The sequence below is a fragment of the Apis florea genome, unplaced genomic scaffold, assembly GCF_048593485.1.
Source record: "Apis florea isolate Af1SG1 unplaced genomic scaffold, ASM4859348v1 contig_3158_pilon, whole genome shotgun sequence".
In the NCBI taxonomy this organism is placed as follows: domain Eukaryota; kingdom Metazoa; phylum Arthropoda; class Insecta; order Hymenoptera; family Apidae; genus Apis; species Apis florea.
The window spans coordinates 5,269,666-5,293,273 of NW_028256713.1; the positions used below are offsets into that span (position 1 = coordinate 5,269,666).

The window sequence follows — 23,608 nt, forward strand, 5'->3', positions numbered from 1 at the left end:
TCCCCCTTCTCAGATCACCGAAATGATAAAAGATTTTTTGTTTTTCTTTTTTCTTTTTCTTTTTTTTTTTTTTTTCAGCGAGAGGGTTAAGCGAGCGAAAAAAGTTTCTATCACAAATTGGCGGAAGATTCGTGTTTTAAATTTCATCTTGGAAAAAAACTTTGGAAAGGGTGCTCGTCTTTTAGTTGAAGAGTGTGGAATTTTTTTCGTTATATATAAAGATAGATAAAGACTCGCAGGGATTCAATATAATATCCCTCTTCCTTTAATCGTTGGTAATTTTCAAGTAATTTTCTCGTGTCCCTTTCTCCATTATTATTAACGCACGTATTAAAATTTTTCCCAAGAACTAGCTAACTTCTCGATCGATTCTTTCTCTCGCTTGAAAAATATAATATTATTGTATATTTTTAGAGAAGTAATTCTCAATACATCGATTTTTCGTATCGAGTGGAGGAAAACAGGAGATTTATTCGGGTTTATTCTCTCTCTCGGGGAGAGAAACTCTTGTCTGTAAGGACGAGACTTTACGAACAATATTTGCCGAACGTGAACGCCACCTCGTTCGTCCATTATCGATCGGGGATGACATCGAGACGGTGGAAAATTAACGAAGGGAAAAGAAACAGGATGGCGGAGAACAAATCCTTGGCTCGATGCTCTTAGCTCGCGTGTCGCCTTTCGATTGTCGAGGGCAATTAATTTGTCGTATCGTGGTTTGAACTTGATACGAATCGTATATCGTTCGAGTCGAGCGATTGACTGAAAACGTAAACATACTTTCTAGGAAGAATTTAAACATAGATTTGATCTCGTATTTGATTGAAGATTAATCGCTTGTGTGTGATTGAAACTCATCTTAAAATTGATCGTAAAATTTTTACAAGAATTTTGCTATAGATTTTTAATATGTTTAAAATTAAAAGTTAAATTGAAACAGTAGAACATCTATTGAATTTTTATCGATTTAATACATTTACTGTCGTGCCGATTTAAATTTATCGATACGATAAATATGAATTTCAATTCATTTGCATTACACAAAATACTAAATTTTAAACGATCGAACACCGCAATTTGTTTAACGACACGTTTTTGCTTTCTTTAATCGATTCATTTCAAAATTTCAATAATTTTAATTCATAATATAATTCAAGTATAATTCAAAACGATGTTTCGAATAATAAATGTTTCGCATCCATTAAGCAGCGTAATCAACGTTCCATTATAAAATATTCCAAGACATAACAACCAAACGAAGGCCAACTCGTGCATGCTTGAATTAAAAAGTTTCCCTTCCAGCTTCGCGAGCGTTTCATTCTCAAAAAAAAAAAAAAGGAAAAAAAAAATTCTTCTCAAGCCCCGTAACGTGCGCAACCTATTTTTCCTCGACAGGAAACCTGCAACTTCTATCCCAACAATTTCACATTTTTCCCCTCTTCCCTCCGCAACCGAGTGTCAGTCAACGTTTCTCAAAGTTGGTCTCCAGTTATTTGGCGAATCGAGGGGGGAGGGGGGGGGTGGGGGAAAGGAAAATACACGTTTGCTTCTTGGATAGCAATTGGCAAGACGGGGGGGGAGGGATCGACTCGAAAAGTTCTCGTTCGAAACCCGCCTTTCATTTTCTCTCCCCATCTCTGCTCCGCATCTTTTCATCGTGGTCGACCTTTCGCGCCACTCCACTCCACTCCTTTTTCCACCGGGTTCCACCACCTGATTCGAGAAAATCGAACTCGTTTCCAATTGAATTTCTTATTCGGTGTCTTGACGAGTTTTTCTAATTATTTCGATCCGTTGGAAATGTCTGCTGGGCAGAGGGGACGTTTCAAAGCGTGTCCATTCAACAACTCGTCGATCGATCATTCCATCGCGAGGAGGAAGCACGGTTCGATTATTTTTATTTTAACTCGTTCGTTTCGACTCTAACTCGAACAAGTTTTCAGAGTTTCAAATTAAAATGTTCCTGGGAAAAAATTCTTCTCTATTAATTAGAACGAAAAAAAAAAAAAAAATTAGAGCAAGAATCAGAATAAATTAGCAATTACCGCGAGTATTGCTTGTTCGCTTGTTCCGAAATTTCATCCATTTACTTGGGCAAGCTTTCGTTTAATTTTCGAGACTTTGTAGAAACGTAACAAGCAGCCTCGTCCCTCCAATTAAAATAATAATAATAATAATAATAATAATAGAATAAAACAAAAGGAGCAGGACAAACAAATCGATCGTTGCTCGCAAAGGGCGATAACTGGCTAAATGAGCGCGGCGCGTTCGAGTTAAACGAGTCATACGCGTTTATCGGTTAAATCGCGTTCCCCTAAATCGCGCGTAAACGCTATCAATTCTCATTAAGGAGGGAGGGGGGGGGCGGCGTTAAATCGCGAACACGTCACGCGCACGATCGCGGTTTCGAGCTGTCGTAAAGCATCGGCCCCCCGTCTCATTTCGCGGTTTCGCTTGAAAAATCACGCGGCCGCGTCACCGACACGCGCCCGCTTCCTTCAATTTTCGTTACCCATAAATCTCTGCCCGATGGAATTTCTCACCGCGCCCTCCTTCGCCGAATCGCGATTGACGCGACGCGTCCACCACCATCGGATCGATTATCGATCTGCCTCAACCTCGATCAAATTCTTTAATTCCCTCTTCGTCGTGTAATCGCTATCCTATTACATTTTATCATTATATTTGTTAATGTAACGTAAATAATATAATGCAACCTTTTTGAATATAAATAAGAGTGCAAAAAAAAATAAATAAATAAAATTAGATATAATATAATTACATTCTAAGGACTCTTGTTACTTGATTGGTAACCCTCTCTTTAATTCCCTCTTCGTCGTATAGTCGCCAGCCTATTATATTTTTATTATTACGTTTATTAATGCAAATAATATAATGTAATTTTTTAAATATAAATACAAGTGCAGAAAAAAAAAATAAAATAAAATTAGATATAATATATAATTACATTCTAGGGATTCTTGTTACTTGATTGGTAACCTTCTCTTTAATTCCCTCTTCGTCGTATAGTCGCCAGCCTATTACATTTTATTATTATACGTATATTTATTAATGTAGTGTAAATAATATAATGTAACCTTTTTAAATATAAATACGAGTGAAAAGGGTTTAAATTCTTCTTCGTATTCTTCGTGGACAGATTAAAAAATATATGTATAATATAATTATACATTCTAGGGATTTTTGTTACTTGATTGGTAACCTTCTCTTTAATTCTCTCTTCGTCGTATAGTCGCCAGCCTATTACATTTTATTATTATACGTATATTTATTAATGTAATATAAATAATATAATTTAACCTTTTTAAATATAAATACGAATACAAAAAAAAAATAAAATTAGATATAATATAATTACGTTCTAGGGACTCTTGTTATTTGATTGGTAAACTTCTTAGATATAAATACCAATTAAAATTCTTCTTCGTATTATTCTTCGTGGGCAGATTTCGATATTTTGGTATCGCGAGGATGGTTAATTGGCTTTAATTTGTTGTTGGGCGTAAAAAAGGAGGAGGAGGAGGGGGAGAGATTGGAGGAATAACGAAGCTTCTCTTTTTGCGGTATCGATAGCGAGGGGTGAGATTGTATTCTTGCGCTTGGGGATAAAAGTAGAGCGGTTTCATCGGTTATCGGAATTCGATGATACGATGTTATCCTGTTTACTTGTTTCTTAAGTCGTGTCCTAATCTAAGACGGATTCAATAATTTTGGTAATAAATACCAACGCATGGCATAATTTTCTAATGCTATGTGCTCAAGACGTTTTATCAATCTACGAAGGATTGATCCAATTCTTCCCTAGATTCTAACCTTATTCTGTTTTCTTTCGACTAATACGTCATACGTACTTTTACCTTCAAAATTTTCAACACATTTTCACAAAATCGATCGATCTCTTATCTTATTCTTTAAAAAATTTCACTCATCTTCAACAAATAAATATCTTCGTATCTTTCCGCTAAATTTCTCCAAGTTTCCAAAATCCTCGAATTCTCGACGAAAGCAATTTCAAAATATCGCCAAATTTTCACCGGTTCAGTAAGGATTAAGAATCATGAACGGATGAGAACAGCCGTCAAAAACGATGATTCATACGTGACGAGAGGAAACGTACGTTTTCGTCATTACTGGACAACTTTCAGTATTTGCGGACGCATCCGTGGACGCTCGCTCTTCCGCGTCCAATTAGTCGATGTGACAATGCAGCCCTGTGGTTGTTCACGAGTTTGCACGAACTCGCGATATTAACGGCCGCGGTCGTTAGGGATTCTAGGGATTTTGAACCTCGTGAACCCTTGATAATTGGCGACACCTACTGTAAATTCGATGCGCTCGCGCCGATCTTTAACGACGCCCTCGAACGAGCTCTCTTCCTTCACGTTTCTCCCTCCTTTTCTCGCCCGTGAGACAGATTAACGAGTGTGACTTTTTTTTTTTTTTTTCTTTCGGAATTTTCTCGCAGGTTTAATCAAAATTTAATTAAAACAAGTTATGCGATCAAAACTTAGCTATTTATCGAGTGCTTTTAATATAACGAAATGAGGGGAATAGGATTTTAGGTCCATCATTGAGAGTGATTATCCGATATCCGATTATCATAATGATGAAGAAGATATATTGTGTTTTATCGCGATTTCGTTGCAAATTCGTGCAACGAAAATAGAGACTGAGAGAAGATAAAGCATGATTTTAATTCGAATAGTAAAATTTTTTGGTAAAAGTGGAATCAAACGACGAATCTGAAAGACGAAGAATTGACGTCAAGTCGAATGTGATCGGATTTCATTCGTCACGAATGGTTGCATACTTTAATTTCTCTCTGGATGATTTCAATCGTTTCAAATAAAATGGGTCGAGGGACGAGCTGTATTTTAACTAATTCATTTCTTCCACGTTTGTTCCATATTTTATAAATGCGAGTGTCAGAACGTTGTATTCGCGTAATGCATGTTAAGAAAGAGAATTTCTAAGGAATGTTTAGACTGCAGAACTTTTAAGAAGTTTGGCGAAGAAGAGTGTTGGAGGGAAAGTTTCAAACAGATTCAAGAGAAGGGAATTTTTTAAGTGAAAAATTTAAACTGAAAAGATATTTATGATTACTTATTTTCTTTAGCTTTAATCGATATTACAAAAACTATTTTGAACATAATCCTATGAAATTCCGAATACTTCGATCCGATCTAAAAAATTATCTCGAAAATTTTGCTATATTGTTCTAAATTAATTTTTCGCCTCTCGAGTATTATTTCACGATTCTAGAGGTGTTATAACTTTTGTTATTAAAATATTGATCCAAAGCAAAGGTAGGAGTTGCTTAAACTTGGAAATATTAATGAAAGTTAATAGAGCAAGATCGAGAGAAGGATGATAAGCACGGAAAAGTGGAGGACAATGTTGATAATGTTCATTAAAGAGATTTGTACAGGATGTCGAGGGGGAAAGAGCTATAATTTTTATCAAAGAAACACTAACTCTTCGCGTTACAGTAACGATTCCTTTCTTATCACAAACGAAATCTCGCCGAGCAATATTTTGCATTCTGACAAAAACTTTAAAGACAAAGACCTTGCTCTTGCGCCTTGACTCGATCGAAGGAATCGGTATAAATAGAAATTTGTTTGCTTGATAATGAAAACTGAATTTCCTCTTTCGAATTTTCAACGAGTTATTACATTCCTCGATATGAGAATTATTCTTAAAATAAAGGGAAACATTTCGTTCGAATTTGAATTTTCAACGAATTAAATTATATTTCCCGATGAAATTTCGATTCTTCTTGAAAAACCTTGGCAATTCGAAATTCATAGCAATCTTCATTCTCTGGATTTAGTTTGAAAATGAAAATTTGATAAGATTCTTTTCTTATACAGATTAATTTAACAATACAAGATTCATTTAAAGTGAACGAAATAATAAATTTCTAGCAACTTAAAGTCCTTCTTTTTCGTCATCCTCCTCTTTAAATAAAAAAAACCATCTATCGAGCGGATCCGGGGTTTATTCTAGGCGATCGAAGCAAATGAAGCCGAGAAATATAACGGTGGGGTGACGACAAACGTACCAGAAATTACACCAACCACTCGTGCAAGTCGCTTCTTTTCCACAATAATAATTGCTCGCTTTAACTCGCGCATGTTTTTCTATATTTAGAGAAAATTTCTCGTCCTCCCATAACACGACGAGCGAAGTCGTACGACACCCTCCACGAGTTACAGTTTAATTTTAAATCCTTTCTTTTCCTCTCTCCTTTTTTCTCTCTCTCTCTCTCTCTCCTTGAAATAAAAAAGCATTTCTGTTACACAAAGCTACACTGTTCTCGTTTTAAAATTATTTCAAACGCTTAAGATCGATTTTTTTTTTTTTAAAAAACTTTCTTCCTCAAACTTCGTACACCTTCGAATTATTTGCTTTCATTCCATTCAACGTTATCCCCCTGCTCACCGAGTTGATTAATAAAATCGATGGATTAATTTCTCTCTCTCTCTCTCTTCTCAGTTGCGTGAATTTAATTCATAATCGGGGTTAATTAAGAGTCGTTAGTCGAGTAAATCTCACATGTTGCTTCTCGAAGTGAGAGCGAGGCGTCACGAGCGGAGGCAACGTGACACCGTGAATCCTCGGCGCCCGAGGGGTCGGGCGAAAAAGGAAGGAACAAAGCTGACAGGGGAGCGACAGATGGAAGCGAGGCAGCGATATAATGGCCCTTGTCCTGTTTCCCAACAGTTGCCCGGAAAATGCTTCAGCGATGGCGTTGCTGAAGGCTGGACAGAGCGGGAAGGCCACCCTGTTTCGCCACGCTTCACCGAAATATAACGATCTTCCATTAACCGGCCATGATCGCAATCTTAGCTGGGATGGTGAGTCGAGGCAAATTCTAGTTCTACGTTTTCTTGAGAATCTTAGAGAATTCAGTTTCTTCGTCTGGATGAATTTATTCAATCTCGAGTGGGAATTAATCTGTCGGATTGATTCTTCGCTTCTTCGATTTTTTCCAGCCGATAATTTTTTGGAAATTATCGAACGAATCAGTTTTCGATTATTTTTATATCGTTTAAAAGAAAAAATATATATATATATATATAACCGTTTGTTTCCGAGATATGATGAATTTATAATTTTCCTTCATCCTCCATCGTACGTTTCACTGCTTTGGTCGAGTCAAATTCTTTTCCAAAGATTTCGAAGAAGCAACCGTCTCGATTCTGTCGCGAGTTTGCGCGAAAGGGAAGAACAATTCGTACAGGTGCGGCAATTCTCGAAGGAAATTATTTCCAAGGCGTGCACAAACTCGGTGGCCGCCTCGAGATGCAAGGGTAATGCGGCGGTCCTCAGGCACCGAGCATGAAAATTTCAAGGAACTCGTTTGCTTAGTTCGATTCGAGGCGCCTTGGCCTGCATTCGATGCGCGCACGTACATACAATGCACACAGGGTGTCTCAACGGATTCTGCAAACTGAAAAAGAAAAAAGAGAAAGGAAAAGATTTTTTCAAACACAACATAAACGTATCTGATTTACTCTTAATGCGAACCAAGTTATTAATTGAATATATCCTATCGATCATTTTCAAATTCAATATATATATATATACTCGAATTTATACACTCGTTTTCTCTCTTTCGAACGAAATGTTTAATCACTTTATCCATGCAGTGTAAACGAACGAAGAAATTTTATTCTTCGTTCATTTTCACATAATTCGCGAGCTCGATTCATTCGAAGAATTCCTCGCCTCGAACGAAACAAATTTTATTCTCCTTTTCACAATCTAACTTCTCCACGTACACGTGCAAACTTTAGTAGCTCTCTTTCACCGTCTTGCACGGAATTTCCGTATCCCCTTTCGCGAAAACATGGGACCAATTTTACACGGTTAAACGGTGGCAATTTTCGTTGCGAAAATCGTGCGGGGAAAAAATGGAGGCGAGAAGGATACTTCTCGCGACGATCTAAAAGAAGAGAGGGAGGAGGGGGGGGGGCAGCAGCAGCGTTCTCTTGTGCAATCGTTTTTGCGTTTAATCGTTGCAACATTGATCGCTGGAATTGGCTGTAAATTGGCAGTTGCGCAGATGGAGATGGCCACGAGGTGACTCACGACTGACGTAAGCTTCGAGCGAGCGGAATCATGGTGATAGATGTATCATTTAAAACGCGACGATGGACTTTGATCGAATTTCAAATATCTTTTCTTTTTTTTTTTGTTATTTCCTTATCGAAATTGTTATCGATCGATTCGCCGGAACAGCAATCCTCGACAATTTTTGTTGTCTTGGTTGAAAAAGTAATTAAAACTTTAACAATACCGTACCTATTTTATAGATTATTGGATAGATATAAATTAACCAACGATTAAAAAAAAAACTGAAAAATCGGTAAAAATTAAGCAATAACAAAGAATTTTGTAGAATCAAACTTTTTAAAAATCATTCGACCACGAGCGTAATACGTGTTAAATATATATTCAAAGGAAAATTGAAAATATTCGTTAAAGCGAAAAAAATCTGAAATAACTCCCCCTTTTTCGAATACCAAACTCGATAAACATATTAAAGAAATTTCATCGATATCGAATTTCCTTTGTCGATAAATCCTTAATGGCGAGCGTGCTAGAATTTCATCGAGCCTCCTTTGACCGAGATATCGTGATACCCCATTCGAAATGGGATCGATGATATCGATTCGCGCGACACAGCAGAAGCAATTCGCGAGGCGGAGACTCTCATAATTGGTTGGCAATATCGCGGCTACGTCTCTGTCTTTGATTGCATTACCGGTCTTCGTGTAACGTTATTAGCGAGCCGTTGCTTTAGCCACGCTAATTCGATCGCGTTTTCAGTTAAGTCGCGCTTATCGGGCACAAGGATTCGCGTCTTAGAGGCTGACTGGGTAATTTCCGGGTATATTACCGCGTGCACCTGTGATACGAGGCTTCGATTGATGCAACGACGACGCGTTAAATCGAGGATAATCGGGGCGCGTTGGAGGTGGAAGTGAACGTGGATGGATACGTGGTCGTCGTCTTAATTGACGCTACGCCTGTATTTTGACGATGATTATCTTTTCGATTCTTAAATTTTTTTGGAAAATTACTCGCTCGATACTCGCTCGTGCGATTTAATAACTATTCTCGTAGGTGAGAAGGATCAGAAAGAAATTGTAACCCTTTTAAACGGGTTATTCTTTTCCTGTTCAATTTCACTCTAACTTTCGATTCTTGAGAATTACATATGACAAGGTGGTAGAATTTCTTCTTTACATCTTGTTATAAAGTTATAAAGCGTAGGACTAGTAGAAAGAAATTCTCTGATATTTTCGTGAACGAGAATTACACTTGATCGCGCGTAGATTTAATAACTATTCTTGCACACGTACACCTTGTTAATAAAATATTCATCGTTCAAGAAAAATTTCATTTATAACGTTAATAACGAAAATTTGATCGAGACAGGATAATAACAAACACGAAATTCGGAGTAGCTCCAGCGTGTGCTGGAAGCGGGGAGAAGAATATCTCATTTCTCGTCCACGTTATAACCTAGCTTGTAGTTGGATGTTTGATTAAGTTAATGGCAGGCCTGCGTTCCTGCTGAACACACGGTTTGCCACTGTTCGCTAATTCAATCACCTTCTGCCTTTAGTCAAAGCCTGCCGTGTCTACGTCTACTCTACGAGGATACGATCTAAATCGGAACCGTGATGCGGGTTTGCCGTATTGTTGCTTCGCCACTTGAAGTAAAAAGCTTTATCGACTCAATATAATCGGTAAAAGATTTCGACGCATCGTGGAACAAAAGATGGAACAAAATTTGGAACAAAATAAACAACGATTTTTCTTCCAAATTTATCCATCTTCCGACCGAACTTGAATCCTAAGATTCTAAATTCTCGTTCCGAACATCGATTAAAGGAGAAGAAAACCACTATAACCTCAAAGTTAAGTGTAACAAATCCCCGAAACGTGCATACCAATATCAGAAAATATAACAACGCCTGCTCAACGCCCCTCGAGTTCACCGATCCTTCAAACGTCTCGAAGAAGCGAAGCGATTATCCTCTGCCAAACTGAGCCGAATCATCGACGTGCAAGCAATCGATACACCACAATCGCTGTCAATATATACCAATCACCGACATCGCAATATCGATATCCCGCAATCTCCCTCCCTCCCCCTCTTCCCAATTTCCATCCCTTTGACAGGATGGAAACAGACATCGCACGCGATCTTTCCGCGTATGCGTCGGCAATTTCCTTGGCAGAAAACCGATTCAATCCCGTGGCCGTTGCGTTTTGGCTTAATTGAAGAACTTAACAACCGAAATTGCTTTCTGCGGCTTTGCAATCGCGCAATTGTTGAGGACACGACGCGCGCCTGCCTCCAGAAACCTTGCCTTGGGTCCAGGATCAAAGGAAGCAGCTGCACGCATGCACACACACACCTCCTCCCCGCGTATGTATGCGTAGAAACGCCTGTGCTCTCCGCCTCTCCACCCTCTATCTCGATGTGGATCCCTCCACGATTATTTGCGCCGCCGTGTACAAAGCTTCTTAGCCCGGGTATCGTTCCAATAGATATATTGCTATCGCGAATATTGAAGAGAGGAGGGGGAGAGGTGGAATACGTTTGTCATCACTTGTAGTGGAATTTATAAAGGTGTGCGATTAGGGATTTAAGGAAGGAGAGAGAAGCTTGAGAAATGGAAATAGCATTTTTGGTATCTTTTATCCTCTCGAAACGGGTTGTTTATTGTTGTCGATCGACATGGCCCTCTAATCGAGATAGTAAAAAGTAATTTCGTGCGCCGTAGGGAGCGTAAACAAAGTTAAAAGAGAGGCGTGTGAACCACTTTTTTCCTTTTAATTCGATTCTACCGTTGTTTACCCCACACGACGACGAAGGAAGGAGGGTGACTCGCTCGAGAGAGTCTCGAACGTTCGAGGATAGAACGAAACACAAACAAGCGTAGAGTAAAATTGCGTAGGAGTACGTACGAGTGAACAAATATGGACAGCACCCGCTCTACAAACGATTTCCCTTCCCCCCCCCTCGGATGAAAAACGAAAGCTTTGCTACCTTGCCGCCTATCTCGATCTTGCGCAAGCTTCTTCCTCAAACACTCCACCCTTATCCCCCTCGGTCCTTATTGCCCCCTCATTACCCTGTTCGACGCGCGTCATTTCTCATCCGAAGATGATCGTGTCGACAAACTCTGCCAACCAAATTTTCGAAAAGAACTTGATGTAACCAGCGCTTCATTCTCGGATTACTCGATGTGGAATGAGAATAGATGGCGCACGCGAGCAGGGGATATTCACGAAAGAGTTAGAATATTTTTCTGTTAGTTCTTTTTCTTTTTCTCGAGCACAAGTAAATTTGGCTAGTTTCTAAGTTTGAATTAAATGGGTGAATAAAATGAAATTCGCTTCACTTTACATTGGAAACGATTTCATTCTATGTTCTTTTTCAAAACGGAAATTAATCGAATCGTGGATAAATAATCTTCGAATTCCACGAAATGTATATTTGTTACACTCGCATTGGATCGATTAATCCTACGATCCGATAAAATTGATTCTAAACTCGAGGAAGATCTATGTGTTTACGGGATGAATATCGGTATTTAAACGCTTGCTCGATTTGGATATCGAGGAGGAGCCGCTTTTGGTGTGGATTCGTTTAATACGTGGATCGAAATAAAACGGTGGACAAATAATCAGCAGTGGATGTTAAAACGACGGTTTTAACCGGTATCCCCGGATAATTGCGCCCGGACAATTTCCAGACCGCGGAGAATTCCCTTTCTCCCTCAGTTTTCTCTTAATAATCGCCGATAAAACCATTGTGCCGAACGAGAGGTTGGTCGCGGTTTCGAATTGGGAGATTACGGACAAATAATCTCGATCCTTCGAGTTTCACAACCCGACTTTATTTATTTCGAAAATTGATGATCGGCGGTGATCTCGTCGGGGGATTTCTTGTGAACAGATGAAAATATTGTGATGCCCTCGATTTTGCTCTTTCTTATTTTATTTCTTTTCTTTTTCTTCTTCCTTGGTTAATTGAAGAGACGTTGTAGAATTTACAAATTCTAAAAATCCATTTCACTCAGGAATCATAAAGGATAAACAAATCCTCATAAATAAATTCTTAATAAGTCGTGTGTAATACCTTTTTCAAAACTACGCAGTTTTGATAAATTGATTCCATTCTCAAATTTCGATTACATTATTCTCGTTCTTGAATATACCATGAAATGTATTTCACATCGTCCAATGAACGAATATTTATACATATTTTCACACACAAATTCCAATTGTGCATCGATATACAAAATAATTCATATAAAAATAAAAATACAGAATAAAAAGAGAAAATAAACAACCTCCTCTCCTGAATCATTCTCATTTTTAAATAACCCGGAGAATGAAAATATTCTCTCTCTCTCTCTCTCTCTCCCTCTATTCCCAGATTACACACACACACACCATCATTTCTCCAAACTGGTCTGGCGCGATATTACAAGGTCTACAACGAGAATCCCAGCGAAAAGCATCCTTCCAAGAATAAGTAAACCTTTCGTTTACCTCGAGCCACCTTTCCATTATCTCGAAACCGCCCGTTTCTTCTTCCTGTCGCGGAAGAGGGAGCACAGGAAACAGGGGGGCAGGGTGGTCTTCCATCGAGGTCGAGGCTATCCTTTTGGTTATTTGTCCATCCGGCGAAATATTTACCGTTGAAGTCACGATCGACTTCGTTCCAGTTTCTGTTCGTTCTGTTCGATGATGAAACGGGGCGGAGGGGAGAGTAATGATGGCCGACGAGCGTTGTTTAATCCGTGGAACGTTTTAACATCTCCGCACGAGAGGAGAAATTATGATGGCAGTTTGGGGAGGTCGGTTTTAGTAAACAAGCGTTCATCCCCCTCTCTTCCCCCGCGATTACAGGCGACACACGGTCGTTAATATGATAGCGCAGTGTAATTGTCAGCGAGACCTGTGCAAAATTATGCGCTGCTATGGATGGTGGTGGACGATTTTGGAAATTTGGAACGAGGAATAATGAAATAAAGAAAGTCGACGTGTTACAAAAATTTCGAGTCGCTCGAATTAAGTATTTTAATCGAGCGTTTCAAGTTTCGGTGTTGACGAATGGCTGGTTGTCCACAGAAGTTTTGAATTAAAATTAGGTAAGTAAATCTAACTAGAGATTTTTTGATTAACGTTTTATCTAACATCGATCCTTCAAAACTGTGATTGTTATCCCTTTATATTATTCTGATTAAGAATAGCCCTGTTAATGAAAATTTCCACAAAAGTATCTGTGAATCAAGATAAAATAATTGAACATTTAGCCAGAAATAAATAAGTGAGAATCTCCTTTCAATTCTAATACCAATTTCCAAGGATTTAAACCGAATTATACTCGACTTTGAAAGCGGCCTATTCGGTGTATCGGAAGCTGGACAAAGTTTCGCCCTAATTAATTCGAATCCGTCGCATAATCGGCCTAAAGCCCCGCGGAAACAGTTTGGAATTGGCCGAAATTAATAACAAATGCTGACGTTTCGATTTTAATCCCGATGGGCGTACATGGCCAGATCTCGCCATTCTGTATTCGACCCACGATCCCATTGAATGTCCTCCAAGTATTTTTCGCTGCGATGACCGTTGCTCAACCGTGTTCCTGAATTCGGAAGAGTAACGATACATGTCGTGGATGATAAATGAGAAATGAGCGATCCGCTTAAAATTATTATGGATGAACGTTACGATGATAGTTGCTCGACATTTTGATGCAGTTTATAAAGGTGGAATTGATATTATGCGGATTAAGATGGCGGTTCAGCATGTGCGTGTGTTAGAGGGAATACATCTCTGGAATATTTTGTGTCTTGGACGATTCTATACGCTTGGAATATTCGATGATACCGCTTTTGAATGCTCCAGTTTTACAATATCCTACAGAATACTTCTTCGAATACCTTACATTCGGGATATACTTTGGCTGTTTCACGTCTCGAATATTTTATTGGTTGTATCTTCTTTTTATATCAAAGGATTCTATCTTTTTTTTATTCTAGTTTTATAACGTCTTATAGTTTGGAATATTTTTTTTTTATTTTGCTTTGCTTTTTAAAATTGATCTCGTCAAGGATCTATTTATCGAGATACGTCCAGAATATTTTTTGTGTTTCTTTTATGAATTCCATTCTCTTCTTCCATTCTATATTCGTGTTATTTTTATTACTTTACAACGAGCAGAGCAAACAGAATATTCTCGAACTTTCTACATTTAGAACACGTCCTCTTAAAAGATTCCTCGCGATTCCTCTAAAATTCACTCGTACATCGTTCAAAATGAAATGTTCCAAAATTTTCAATTCTGGATACTTTGTCCTTAGAATTTTCTTCAGAAAATCTTCTACATTTGCAACACTCTTACATTTACCAATTATTACGCCCTTAATCATCCGTTCCTATTATTCGTTTCGAGATTATCTTGCTCCGAGTCCTCTCGTTGCATTCCGAAAAGGACGATTAACTTTGAAACTTTGGTGGGCGGAGGAGGGAGAGTGGAACGATCCGAGCCACTCTCCCGGTTGCAACGAACTTGTTATCGACTTTTAAAACTCGAAGAGTTACCGGCCGAGCGAGGGGGTGGATCGTTACGAGGCTTGTGCACTTGTGTCCACGATTCCAAAGGACGGAAGGAATTTCATCCGGAAGAATGCGGCGGCGGCAGCTCGTCGGCGAATCTTATTACGCTAATGCGTGACCGAACGAGGAAGTCGAGGTAAGAGAGGAAAAAAAAAAAGAGTAGCACGATTTTGTACTTTCAGAAGAAGTCGCTTCATTTGCGATGGTAACTCGATATCTCTCGACAAATTTCTCCTTTGTTCGATTAATCTTGAAGCTTTTGTCGAGTAACGAGTTTGTTAACTTTCTTGAATTTTTTTTTTTTTTTTTGGAAATCTATGCTTTTGATTATTTGTCTACACGACGAGTGAATGTACGTTTGGACGAGATTAAGAAGATATGATAAACTTTGGGATAAAATTGGGATCTTGTTCTTGTGAGAAAGGAATTTGTTTAGATACAAATTTTTATTTCACCCATAAGAAATTTTCTTTCTTATTTTGCATGTTGGTTTGGTAAAATGTTAGGTAGGCTTGGGTGTAAGGTTAGGCAGGAAAAATGATTGGATGATTTTACTCTCCAAGTTATAAGCGATTTAATTTTCCACTATTTAGTGAGAGTTAGCTATAGAATGTGGAAATGTTTACCTAGCTTATAATACGTAATCTAATATTTTATACGTGTAGAGGTTCGTATTAATAGTAGATTAAATTTAAAGCAGACACGTATCCCCGAAGGCACGAAACACAGAAATGCAAAGTAACAAAGCAAATAAACTCCGTCTCTCTGTTTTATTGAAATTCAAATAAAGCTTTATTCGATTACGCTCTTTTGCACACACGGTGAAAATTGTTCAATGTTGTTAAAAAAGCTCTTTGAAACAACATAAAATGCCATGATTATTAAAAAAAAAAAAAAAGAAAACAAAATATTTTTATCCCGCTTCGAATAAAATACAACGAGCCATAGATGTGATCCAATTTCTGGAATAATTTTTCTATAAAGAATTACTTGGAAATTTCACAAATATGGAGAGACGGTTTTACACGTAATTTCCATGCAAATCCCAACACCAAATCTCCTCTTTTTTGAAATGAAAAATTCTCTCGTAAAGTTTCCTCTCTTCTTGTTGGCGCCAATCCTTCAAGAACGCTTCTTAAAGACATCGTTCGTTCCCTTCGATCGCGCCCAACTCGTGCATCGAATTATTATGCAAACTGTTTGTCTCGAGATATACAAATCGCACAATGAGGACGCGGCGTGAAATTTCTCCAGGCGTGTGCACATGATTGCTCGTAAAAAGGAACAATGGAGAGCACAGGAATATTGTTGAATCTCGATTATGTTAGAAACAAAGCGATATATTTACGGACTGAAAATCGAAAAGTTGAAAATTTAAAAGAAAGATGATCGAAAATTGGCAACTTAAGTATATTATAATTTTTGAGTGAATCATTTATCAGTTTCGAGGAATCATTTGTATAAATAAAACAAAACATTTGAATTTGATGAGAGCCAGTAGAAAAATAACAGAACTGTTAACAATAAGGAAACAACTAACAAATTATCTCACCATAAATATTATATCTTTTTTATTCTTTCTCAAAGCGTGGGTGTTATCGAGTGCAAATATTTTCCAGAGGTTTCATGGCTCAAGGTCGTTGGAATTTCCTCCTGGTTTAATTTTTTAAGACGAGATAGTGTCTCTCTTCGGCTTCTAAGATCGAAGACTTTGCTTCTCAAGGGCGAAGATTTTTAGATTCTAAGATTTCAAAGGAGAGATAGTTTTCGATATGAAAAAAAAAAAAAAGAGGTTTAAAGGTTTTTTTCCTTTATCTTGAAAAATTTCAAAAGCAGCACGTTTACCAGAAATTTTAAACTCGTGAATTTTGCGACCTGTCAAGTTAAAGTTTACCGAGATCAAAGTTTCTTAATCTCGAACTCGCGCCCTCGATCTTCTCACGACGAGTTTTATCACCTTGACTTTTCGCCACACCAACTTTTCTATCCAATGTTCCCGAGCTTAGTGATCTTTCACCCTGACCTTTATAAATCTTTCATCTCAACCTTGTTATAACTCGGGTGTTTTTTAATTGTAAACAATTCCCACATACGCTTTGAAATATTTTCCAAAATTCTTACATTCTTCCATCCAGTCTTAAATCTTCTACCCTATCTATCACTGTTACAATAAATTGTCTCCCCAATTTTACACCCCGTGATTATTACATACGATATTATATACATCCGCAAAAATATCAGGCTCATCGATATTTACTTGATATTTCAGAATAGCTAAAGATGGAAAAAAATTTCCGACCAAACTGCAATACCACGTACGAACAATTTTATACAAATTCCTTGATCAAAACTACCGATCTTCATCGATTATAAATCCTCCTCCTTCTTACCCAAAATCTTTTTCCCACTCCCAAAACCTTTCTTCTTCCTTTCGCGACGTTCGTGTGTAACTTTAAGCTCGACGAGCACGGTTTCCATTCACGTTCGAGATTTACATTTCGGAAATGGACGTGGGAAGTTTCGTCGTTTCGAGCCCGGCTGCGGCTCGTAATTTTTAAGCGGGTCCAGCTCGGATGTCTCCGCATTGCGGATTTCCTGGACCCCCGGCGACGATATAAACTCGTTCAGCTCGCGGCTGATAACGAAACGTCTTTAATTTCGTGGATCGAAGAGAGACGGGATCCAGCGTTAAAACCCGGGCGAGCACGGGTTTGTTTTCGTTGCACGCCGGTTCAACCGCACCCCCGGGGATCGTCGAGCTGCTGCTCGTGACCGACTGCTCGATGACGTGTTCCTCCTCCCTCCCCCCCTGCTTCCTCTCGCGTGAAACAAAGAGCGGTGAATGGTCGGGTTGCGTCGTCGGTTGCTCGATTTCTCGATTACTCGCAGGGCATTCTTTTTTTTTTTTAAGGGGGGGAAGTTAAAGGATGAAGAATAAAAAAATTCGTAAGCACGATGATTCTTGGATGTGGAGAGGAGAGAATCGTTTCGTGATTTCTTTTTACGAGAAGAGATTGGATCGTGCTTGTCTCGATCATTTTCGTTGCATTCAACGAATCGAATGGAAAATAGATAAATAGATAATGAATAGTTTGGTAGATTGATATTTTTTTTTTCTTTCATCGAGGTATAAATGAAAGGGGATTTTTCGATTTTTAATAATAAATTTGAAATTTGTAATTTATCGAATTCAATGATTGCTTTTTGATACGTATTTTTTTTTTTTTTTTTTTTTTTTTGATATTTTTTTTAATATATCAAGTGTTTCTCTTTTTGTTTGATTGAATACATACATGTATATGTATCAATATAAAAATTGATTGAATAAAAATAAATGAAAATTTTTGGTTTCACGATAACATTTTATTATTTAATTTAATTTGATGGATTTTTGTTTTTTTTGTATATGAACATTTTAATTAGTTTACTACGCGAATAGATGAAGAATTAAAAAGCAAATCTTCAAGATAAAATATTCGAATCCTGTTTCAATCCTATTTCAATGGATAACTCTCCAAACGACCATTTCTTAACATCTACGATCGTCGCATTTCATTACATTTTCACGAGAGAAAGCGGGATGATCATTTGACGACGAAGCCTCGGGTTGACGAAAGGAGACGCATTAAGAACCGCGTGGCCGACTCGTTGGGAGGGCGACAGCGCGAGAAAACTCGTCGCAAGATCATCTTTTCGTGATCGTCGATGCGGCTGCTTAAACCAGACTCGATTCGAAACTTTCCCCCGGATCGGATCGCTCGTTGCAACACGGAAAATAGAGGAGCGGAAAGAAGCAGCAGGCGACGACGCAGAAGTGCCGTCAAGTGGAATGCAAGGTGATGCAGACTCTCCTCTCGCTTTTCATCCCCTCCCCGCCCCTTTTTGCGTGCCCTCACCCCCTCTCTCGCTTTTCTTTCACTCGCTTTTCTCCACCCTGCTCCTCCCTCCTTCGTTCCACTCTCTAGAGATGCCGCTGCCTTTCCTTTCCGCGTATTCCCCCCGCCGCTTTTCCCCTCTTCACCCTTTTCTTCCCGCCCGAGTTTTTAACGCGCTCCTTTAGACCGCCCTGTCCCTTTTGAACCGGAAATGGAGTAGTTGGTTTATCCCAACTTCCTCCCTTTTCACCACCCATTTCTCCCGTTGCATCCCTCTAATTAATGATCTTCGAGCGTCTCTCTCTCTCTCTCTCTCTCTCTCTCTCTCTCTCTCTCTCTCTAAATTTAACCTCGCGTTGAGGGGTAAAATTAGAGGCGAATAATTTAAAATTTGTTGAAAATCAATTCTAAAAAAGAAAAGACACGATCTTACGATTTTCGAGGAGTATTATTGGCGAATATGGAAATTCGATGGATTTCTTTCTGTGACAATTTTCCAAGATTCTGTATACACTTTTATATGAAACACCTTTTGATCCCAATCATTCTCTCTCGCATCGCTTACCGTTCTAACCTCGCATTTTAAACGATAGAAAGAAACGAGCCCTCGACGCCCTCAACGTTTTCGTTCGAACGAACGCTGCTACCTCGAGGAAGTCGCATCGTTCGACCGTCACGTCCACTTTTATTGCGACACGTGGCCGTTGTTCCTTCGACCGCCGTTTTATTTCCCGTGTTATTTCATCCATGCTAGAGATGGGATGTGAAGGCTGGAAAGAAAGCTGAAAGGAGATTGGGGCGAGATGGAAGAAAAATAGGAGGGAAAAGTGATTCGTTGAGGGACAAATGGCAAAGTGAATTTTTCCGCGAGAATGCAATGCGCGATTCCATACTTTTGAATCGAGGGGTGGTGCATCGTAGGAATTATTTTTTGAATTTTCTCTCTATGGAAAAAAGTTTTGAAGAAAGTAGAAACCAAAGGAAGGAACTAGGCCACTGGATTCCTTTTTCTTTCTTTTTACTCTAAATTTGAATCGATCAGTGGCTCTTCTTGTAAGCAAGCAGAATTAAAATTCAACATCTCTTAATCTTTCTTCGTGATAATAATTAGAGTAACTGTATTTCGATGTACGACTTTGCGACAAATTTAATCCACGATCGAAGGAGGGAAACGTCTCTTGCTCGATATAGCAATTTTTGCATCAGGCGTGGAGTTATTGCGGCAAGGGTCGTGTTTCGAGGAGGAGAAGAAGGGAGGAGACGCATCGTTAAAAATTGCTTTCCCCTGGTATTTCTCCAACTGTCCCCGACTCGACTCCCTACCAATTTCAGACGCAATCATCTCGCTCGTTCTTTCTCGTTCCCCCTCATACGTGGCGCGAGACGTGTCGTGTCATCCTTTTCGACGAAACGTGACATACGTTGGCGCATTTTCCTCCTCCTGTGCAACTCTTGTCTCTTGCTCGACCCTTTGACGTTGTTTTCCCACCATTTCTCGTACGAGATCATCGCGGACTTCCACTCTCTGTCTAATCGTCGTATTTCAATTTTTATGTATCGATGTGCAACGCGTTATTTACGCTTTTGTTTTATTTAATTTTTCGGGATGCATATAATTATGATAGACGAGGTAAGAGAAAAATTTTCATTTGCATTAATTGCACGATAAAAAATATTACACGTCGTTTTCCTATGTATACTTCTTTCGTTACACTTTTAAGAAAGGGGTTGAAATAATGTGTTTAGACGTTCCATGCATTTCTCTTTCGAAACTTTTGATTTCAAATTCTTTGAAAAATATTAAGTCGTTCTCCTATTTACTTCTTTTGTTCAAGAACGGATTGAAATACTTTGTTTTGTGCATTTCTCTTTTGAAACTTTTCGTTTCAAATTCTTTGAAAAATCTTCTCATCTTTTATCGAGAGTAAAAATGGTTAATATTATCATTGGAAACTAATATCGAATAAAAAACGAAGCCTGCAAAGTTGGCCGATGGACGAAGACAAACGGAATATTAAGAAGTCGTGTTTGCGCGGAACTGCACGAGGGGCGAAAGCTACCGAAAGCAGTTTGTCGAGTAAATAATATTCCGAGTTTACGCAGTTCCCAGCAGTTGGACCGCTTTCCATTCGCGTAGAAATTTTAGCTCGTGTTTGACAGCTGTCTAATTGCCTTCGACTATCGTCTGTTCAATTTCTCTCTCGCGAAAGTACAATTTTATTTTTTTTTTTTCTTTCGTCTTTCGCATTCGAAACAGCAGATGTATCTTCGTTCGATCGAGGATAATAATTATTATCCTCTGTTTATTATTTTTCTTCTTAAATACACGTAAATGATGACAACAATGAAACGTTGCAATTGTGTCAACAGTGTTCATATCTTGACACGTGTTTGCGAAAGAGATATTTTAACTTGATTATAGCTCGTTTTAAAAATTGTTTACACGAGGAAGATAATTTTCTACGAGGTGCAATGTATATGTTTTCATCGGTGATTAACGTCACTCACCTGGCTACAGGAAGTAGAGGTGGACGGGACGAGGTTGGCAGAAATCTGTAACAACACAAGAGGGAATTATGTCACGTTATGAATCGGTTGGTTTCGAGTAATGATTCTGTTCAATTTTCCAAGAAATCCATGCCTTGAAATTCGTGGCTAAATCTCGAGGAAAGATATGGAGGTGAATTTAATCAAGTCGAAATTCATCCGAAAGTTGGAGGATAAAGGATCTTTGGGCATTGTTCGTTTCATGAAGATGAAAGAGAGATTGGAAATGTTTGTGATTCGAAGAAGTTTGTCGGATAAGTAATTTTCCAGGAATATTGCAATGAATTCCTCCTTTAAATTACATCTCTATCGATTTTGCGGGATACAAATCAACTTTCTAAATATTTACAATTTTTGGGGAAAAAGAAAAATTTCATTCGCGAATCTCAATATTAATTTTCTACTTTTAAAATTAAATATTCGTACATCGTGATTTGAAAATATTTAAAAAATTTCTTTCATCGTCGAACTGCAAAGCATCAAAGCAGAAGAAGCACCGATTAAAAACCGGAATAATTTTTTCACGAACGAAAAAGCAACGTAGATCGCAACGGTTCTCTTCATCCTTCTCAGAAACGAGATCAATCAATGTTGGCTGGAGATGAATGAGATTTCTCGCGATGTCTCTTCTTTTCGCCAGAACTTCGTAATATCTCGTCCAACGATTTGGACGAAAATCGAATCGATTCTGGTTTCGATTCTAAAGTTAAGAATCGTCCATCATCAATCGTCTCATTCCTTTCCACCAGAGATAATCTGTCTTCTCGAACAACGAAAGGATTAGAGTTGGGAAGCGTGGAACAATACGTTAATAGCGACAGTGTGCAACACGCACACTCGATTTAACTGCGTTTAGTTTTAAACCTCGCCTCTCCCTCGGGCGATACATCGAGTTCCACTTCCCGTTGCGTAACATTAACACCCGCTAATGCGCGTCCTCTGTCATGAAAACCGGCTTAAACCACGATCTGTCCCCCCCTCGTGATCTTTTCCCTCCAAACGAAACTCCCCCTTTGTCTTCGTTTTTGCGTGTAATTCGTACGATGATTTCGATTCGCTGTGATATTTGCGTAAAGTTAGTGTTTGTTATACGTGTGCATTCATCATTTATATATTATTTCCGAATATTTGTGAATTTTTGTACGATGAAACAGAGACGAGAAGTCTTTTCTTTCTATTGAAAAAGTTATTAATACGCTTGATAATATCGAATCTACAATTTAATTCGTAGAAAAATATTTCATTTGAAAAATTCTAAATCGTGCATTAAAATTCATTTCGCGTATATACATTTATTAAATGTTTAACTTCAGATTTCTCTCGTAGATTTTAAATTTCGGAATTTAATTAAAGCGAATTTCCTCCCCCTTTTATCTAATTAACCGGGCATATCTTTGTTACGAGTTGTTAGAAAAGATAAATAGGGAAACGAATTATTAATTAAACGAACTGTATGTACTTTTTTTCGCTTCTACTTAATTCTTGGATCAAATAAAACATTCGGTCGAAATTCGGTGTCTTAATCGTCGTTCAAACTTAATAATCGTGATTATCGTAATCAGCAAAGATTCCTCAGAGATTTGTATATTAATCAACTATACAAAATACTCGATCGAGTTCAACGTGCGCTTCCGAATCGTCCTCGGATTCAAAACCTCGCGAAATTGCGATCGATCCTCGAGGGGGCTAGTTCCAATTCCATTACCGATCCCCGCCCCAACTTCTCTCCGCAATATCTTGGTGGAACGGGTTTGGAATTGTCAAAGACGCCTTTGACGAGGACTTTACTCTCTCTCTCTCTCTCTCTCTTTCTCGCATCCGGGAGAGAAGAAGAGTTCTTTCCGCGGTGATCATCCTGGCCCTGCTCGATAACGCGAGCTCTCGAGGTGGCGAGGCGTAATTAAACAAACGGAGGAATGGAAATTATGCGGACTGGCAGCTGACTCGGCGGGGGCCGAGATGAAAATTCCGCGATGGAAGTAATTCGCGACACCTCGGCAAAGAGCCTTCGATGGAAATTCCTTGGACGCCGGCGTTCAAGGATCTCGCACGGTCCAACGCCAAGGTATGCGTCGATCGAGTTCAACGAGCGCGTCATTCGGGCTTCAAAGCGTGTAAATTTTAAATAGAGAATTTAAATAGGAATCGATCGAAATTAATTCGCGTGGTAGGATTCTTTTTTCATTTTGTTGTGTAATAATTTTATTGGTGTTCGATCGAAATCGTGTCATATGTTGATTTAAGTTCGAGATATTTTTGACTCTATTCGAGATTATTTGAGGATATTAATTATTGTACTTGATACTCGCGTAAATGTTTATTGTCGTTCGTGTCATTTTTCGAAAATTAGAAGAATTGGAAGAATTGTAACGTTACGATCTCGGTAAGAGAGATTTCTCTATTTTCGCATTGTTACAATTGATACGATCAATTCGGTCAAAATAAACGCGATATATTTTCCCTTAGAAAATAGGAGGTCTTCTTTTATTGTCCAAGGAATCTCCAGT

General features: G+C 38.6%; 2 protein-coding genes across 2 annotated transcripts in view; one reads left to right on the forward strand and one right to left on the reverse strand.

The window, feature by feature from the left end:
- The window catches only part of LOC100868187 (RNA-binding Fox protein 1), a 305,806-nt gene that overhangs the window by 226,138 nt on the left and 56,060 nt on the right, over window positions 1-23,608 (reverse strand). Inside the window, exon 2 of the mRNA XM_012493722.3 lies at window positions 21,063-21,107. The gene's annotated coding sequence lies outside the window, so the exon portion shown is untranslated. The remainder of the gene's footprint in view (window positions 1-21,062; window positions 21,108-23,608) is intronic.
- LOC105736924 (uncharacterized) overlaps window positions 1-23,608 on the forward strand; it is an 89,592-nt gene that overhangs the window by 38,501 nt on the left and 27,483 nt on the right. The gene's annotated exons all lie outside the window — the stretch shown is intronic.